This window comes from Oncorhynchus masou, unplaced genomic scaffold (genome assembly GCF_036934945.1).
Source record: "Oncorhynchus masou masou isolate Uvic2021 unplaced genomic scaffold, UVic_Omas_1.1 unplaced_scaffold_1600, whole genome shotgun sequence".
In the NCBI taxonomy this organism is placed as follows: domain Eukaryota; kingdom Metazoa; phylum Chordata; class Actinopteri; order Salmoniformes; family Salmonidae; genus Oncorhynchus; species Oncorhynchus masou.
In genome coordinates this window covers 71,501-77,500 of record NW_027016733.1, presented here as the reverse complement: position 1 = coordinate 77,500, position 6,000 = coordinate 71,501, and the positions used below count along the sequence as shown (strand labels likewise).

Genomic DNA, 6,000 nt, shown 5'->3' with positions numbered 1-6,000 from the left:
CTCACCTGTCCACCACTCTAGCTGTGGGTCTGTCAACTCACCTGTCCACCACACTAGCTGTGGGTCTGTCTGCTCACCTGTCCACCACACTAGCTGTGGGTCTGTCAACTCACCTGTCCACCACACTACCTGTGGGTCTGTCAACTCACCTGTCCACCACACTAGCTGTGGGTCTGTCTGCTCACCTGTCCACCACTCTAGCTGTGGGTCTGTCAACTCACCTGTCCACCACACTACCTGTGGGTCTGTCAACTCACCTGTCCACCACTCTAGCTGTGGGTCTGTCAACTCACCTGTCCACCACTCTAGCTGTGGGTCTGTCAACTCACCTGTCCACCACTCTAGCTGTGGGTCTGTCTGCTCAACTGTCCACCACTCTAGCTGTGGGTCTGTCAACTCACCTGTCCACCACTCTAGCTGTGGGTCTGTCTGCTCACCTGTCCACCACACTAGATGTGGGTCTGTCTGCTCACCTGTCCACCACTCTAGCTGTGGGTCTGTCAACTCACCTGTCCACCACTCTAGCTGTGGGTCTGTCTGCTACCTGTCCACCACACACCTGCTGTCTGCTCACCCGTCCCACTCTAGTGTGGGTCTGTGAACTCACCTGTCCACCACACTAGCTGTGGGTCTGTCAACTACCTGTCCACCACACTAGCTGTGGGTCTGTCTGCTCAACTGTCCACCACACTAGCTGTGGGTCTGTCAACTCACCTGTCCACCACACTAGCTGTGGGTCTGTCAACTCAACTGTCCACCACACTAGCTGTGGGTCTGTCTGCTCACCTGTCCACCACACTAGCTGTGGGTCTGTCAACTCACCTGTCCACCACACTACCTGTGGGTCTGTCAACTCACCTGTCCACCACACTAGCTGTGGGTCTGTCTGCTCACCTGTCCACCACACTACCTGTGGGTCTGTCAATCACCTGTCCACCACACTACCTGTGGGTCTGTCTGCTCACCTGTCCACCACACTAGCTGTGGGTCTGTCTGCTCACCTGTCCACCACACTACCTGTGGGTCTGTCTGCTCACCTGTCCACCACACTACCTGTGGGTCTGTCTGCTCACCTGTCCACCACACCTGTGGGTCTGTCAAGTCTGTGGGTCTGTCTGCTCACCTGTCCACCACACTACCTGTGGGTCTGTCCACCACACTACCTGCTCACCTGTCCACCACACTAGCTGCTTTGATCCTGTCGATGACGATGACCTGTTTGTTCCTGTGGGTGGCGGTTGTCAAGGTGATACCCAGAGCCGCCCTGGTGACTTGGCGATCTCCACCAATAGGGGACCAGACACATTCGTCACAGTATCTGAAAGGTCACAGATAAAGTTTGATAGAATGCAGGTTTAAAAAAAATGATGTTGTGTCGCAGATTTGGCAGAATAATTCTCACAATACTCATGAAATGCATATCCCATGGATAGTTAGACACAAAGATACTGTTCCACAGTTTAAACTTTTTAATTCCTGCAACTCTATGATGACTACGATATGGCATTCAGAGTCCACCTCCCAGAAACGTATTACAATGAGAGGTTAACAGCAGGAACATGGGACAACTAGCTGTAATTATGGTCCAGGGAAGTTCAGTTCCAGCCCTTGAGGACTGAAGTGATTTTTTTTTTTTTACCTGATTTACCATAATTGGTCAATTACTGTCATTTTCTTTTTTTACCTTTATTTAACTAGGCAAGTCAGTTTAGAACAAAATCTTATTTTCAATGACGGCCTAGGAACAGTGGGTTAACTGCCTTGATCAGGGGCAGAACAACAGATTTGTACCTTGTCAGCTCGGGGATTTGAACTTGCAACCTTCCGGGTGACTAGTCCAACACTCTAACCAATTGGCTACCCTGCCGTATTCATTGACCGGAGTGTTTTGTCCACTCATCTGGTGTCCCAGGTCAGAATCCCTGATTCGTGGGGAAGGATGGAAAACAGCAGTATTGTGGCCAGGAAAATACAGCTATTGAATAGCGCATTTTGTACACTATACTGTGATAGTTGATAATTGTAATCTGTAATATTGGATGAGGTTTGGAGGAGAAAGAGACAACAGCTGCTGTTTCCCTTCTAAAAGCCATAGAGATCTGGGGCTGCAGGTAACCTTGTGTTGGGCCAGTCTCCAAAATACACTGGTTCGAATCCCTGAGCCGACGAGGTGAACAATCTGCCGATGTGCCCTTGAGCAAGGCTCTCAACCCTAATTGCTCTGGATAAGAGTGTCTGATAAATGAATCCAAAATGTAAATCTGCAGCAGCTAAGTGTATCAAACATTTAATCGATAGAGGGGGTCATGTTCCGCAGGTTTGATATATGAAGAGAGCATATATGAAGAGAGCATTCAAACTTTAGAGGAGTGTAACAGAGCTAGTCTGCCTTGGACCCAGTCACAGTACATCACTATACCAAGCCAGAGAACCCTGTGTAGAGGAACCCGAGTCTGGGGGTTGAGTTCTCCCTGTTGCAGCCACAGTACATCACTATACCAAGCCAGAGAACCCTGTGTAGAGGAGTCTGGGGTTGTAGTTCTCCCTGTTGCAGCCACAGTACATCACTATACTCAAGCCAGGGAGTCTGGGGGTTGTAACTCCCTGTTGCAGCCACAGTACATCACTATACCAAGCCAGAGAACCCTGTGTAGAGGGAGTAAGAGTTGTAGTTCTCCCTGTTGCAGCCACAGTACATCACTATACCAAGCCAGAGAACCCTGTGTAGAGGGGAGTCTGGGGATTGTAGTTCTCCCTGTTGCAGCCACAGTACATCACTATACCAAGCAAGAGAACCCTGTGTAGAGGAGTCTGGGGTTGTAGTTCTCCCTGTTGCAGCCACAGTACATCACTATACCAAGCCAGAGAACCCTGTGTAGAGGGAGACTGGGGGTATGTAGTTCTCCCTGTTGCAGCCACAGTACATCACTATACCAAGCCAGAGAACCCTGTGTAGAGGGAGTCTGGGGTTGTAGTTCTCCCTGCTGCAGCCACAGTACATCACTATACCAAGCCAGAGAACCCTGTGTAGAGGGAGTCTGGGGTTGTAGTTCTCCCTGTTGCAGCCACAGTACATCACTATACCAAGCCAGAGAACCCTGTGTAGAGGGAGTCTGGGGTTGTAGTTCTCCCTGTTGCAGCCACAGTACATCACTATACCAAGCCAGAGAACCCTGTGTAGAGGAGTCTGGGGTTGTAGTTCTCCTGTTGCAGCCACAGTACATCACTATACCAAGCCAGAGAACCCTGTGTAGAGGGAGTTCTCCCTAACAGCCACAGTACATCACTATACCAAGCCAGGAACCCTGTGTGTCTGGGGTTGTAGTTCTCCCTGTTGCAGCCACAGTACATCACTATACCAAGCCAGAGAACCCTGTGTAGAGGGAGTCTGGGGGTTGTAGTTCTCCCTGTTGCAGCCACAGTACATCACTATACCAAGCCAGAGAACCCTGTGTAGAGGGGTCTGGGGTTGTGGTTCTCCCTGTTGCAGTCTACATCACTATACCAAGGGGTGTAGGAGTCTGTAGTTCTCCCTGTTGCAGCCACAGTACATCACTATACCAAGCCAGAGAACCCTGTGTAGAGGGAGTCTGGGGGTTGTAGTTCTCCCTGTTGCAGCCACAGTACATCACTATACCAAGCCAGAAAACCCTGTGTAGAGGAGGGGGGTTGTAGTTCTGGGCCACAGTACATCACTTCATACCAAGCCAGAGAACCTGTGTAGAGGAGTCTGGGGTTTGTAGTTCTCCCTGTTGCAGCCACAGTACATCACTATACCAAGCCAGAAAACCTGTGTAGAGGGGAGTCTGGGGGTTGTAGTTCTCCTTGCTCCAGTGGTTTAGGCTGGCTAGGGAGGGCTGGGGGGGTTAGTTGGGCTGGAAAAGAGTCCGGCAACACTGGGTAACCACTTCACCTTCAATACAGGGAGGAGCTCAAAGGTCGCCAACCCTGCCACTCAGAAAACCTGCTGTTTGAGATTCAGAAATAAAAGGAAACGAGACCAGAGACAGTCTGAGAGCAGAAGGAGTACCACTAAACTTCCTGTCTGAGAAGAAATAACACAATGTTTCTCCAGGAGGGACACAGACCCCAGATACCTCCTCTTGATGAGGGACACAGATCCCAGATACCTCCTCTTGATGAGGGACACAGACCCCATGAGGGACACAGGCCCCAGATACCTCCTCTTGATGAGGGACACAGACCCCAGATACCTCCTCTTGATGAGGGACACAGACCCCAGATACCTCCTCTGATGAGGGACACAGGATGAGGGACACAGACTACCTCCTCTTGATGAGGGACACAGACCCCAGATACCTCCTCTTGATGAGGGACACAGATCCCAGATACCTCCTCTTGATGAGGGACACAGACCCCAGATACCTCCTCTTGATGAGGGACACAGACCCCAGATACCTCCTCTTGATGAGGGACACAGACCCCAGATACCTCCTCTTGATGAGGGACACAGACCCCAGATACCTCCTCTTGATGAGGGACACAGACCCCAGATACCTCCTCTTGATGAGGGACACAGACCCCAGATACCTCCTCTTGATGAGGGACACACAGACCCCAGATACCTCCTCTTGATGAGGGACACAGACCCCAGATACCTCCTCTTGATGAGGGACACAGACCCCAGATACCTCCTCTTGATGAGGGACACAGACCCCAGATACCTCCTCTTGATGAGGGACACAGATCCCAGATACCTCCTCTTGATGAGGGACACAGACCCCAGATACCTCCTCTTGATGAGGGACACAGACCCCAGATACCTCCTCTTGATGAGGGACACAGATCCCAGATACCTCCTCTTGATGAGGGACACAGACCCCAGATACCTCCTCTTGATGAGGGACACAGACCCCAGATACCTCCTCTTCTTGATGAGGGACACAGACCCCAGATACCTCCTCTTGATGAGGGACACAGACCCCAGATACCTCTGAGGGACACAGACTGATGAGGGACACAGATCCCAGATACCTCCTCTTGATGAGGACACAGACCCATGAGGGACACAGACCCCAGATACCTCCTCTGATGAGGGACACAGATCCCAGATACCTCCTCCTCTTGATGAGGGACACAGATCCCAGATACCTCCTCTTGATGAGGGACACAGATCCCAGATACACTCCTCTCTTGATGAGGGACACAGACCCCCAGATACCTCCTCTTGATGAGGGACACAGACCCCAGATGAGGGACACAGATCCCAGATCCTCCTCTTTGATGATGAGGGACACAGACCCCAGATACCTCCTCTTGATGAGGACACAGACCCCAGATACCCTCTGATGATGACTAGAATAGAATACATTACATTTCTTGATGACACAGACCCCAGATTCTCTTATCATGATAGAGGGACGTCATACTCGATCTGTAGGAGGGCCTCCTGACCAGATCCCACTGGTTGATGCACAGATCCCAGATACCTCCTCTTGATGGGCATCCCTGTGGTTGGCACTGTGGAGGGGCACCCCCATCCACACACATCAGACACAGATCCCGATGACTAGGCTTCATTTCGGCTACCCTCCCTATCGTAGGACCTCCTGGGGGGGGACATCCCTGGACAGGTAGAGGCAGAGGAGAGAGAGGAAGGGAGGAAGAGAGACACACATGGAGAGGGGAGACACAGGGAGGTAGAGGAAGAGAAATGGTAGAGATGGGCAGAGAAGAAGAAGGGGTCACTGTTATTTGGTTCAATAAACAAGGATAGATAAACTAGTAAATCCAGATTTTTGTTCCTGACCATGTGACCTGACCAGAGTTGTTATACAAGACATATGGTGGCAGATGCACAGGGTAGATCCTTTTCAGAGTTCATAACAACTTCCTCGTTGTAAAAGGAAAAAGGAGGAAATGAAGATGGCTTCTATCCAACCCAAGCTATCTAAAATGACTTTTATACAACTGTCAGGCGATTTGTGACATTTGACCACAGTCCTAGGAGACAACAGAGGAGACACAAAGACACAAGAA

The 6,000-nt window shown here is 50.7% G+C and overlaps 1 pseudogene; it reads right to left on the bottom strand.

The window, feature by feature from the left end:
- The window catches only part of LOC135539103 (glutamate receptor-interacting protein 2-like), a 128,043-nt pseudogene that overhangs the window by 55,172 nt on the left and 66,871 nt on the right, over positions 1–6,000 (bottom strand).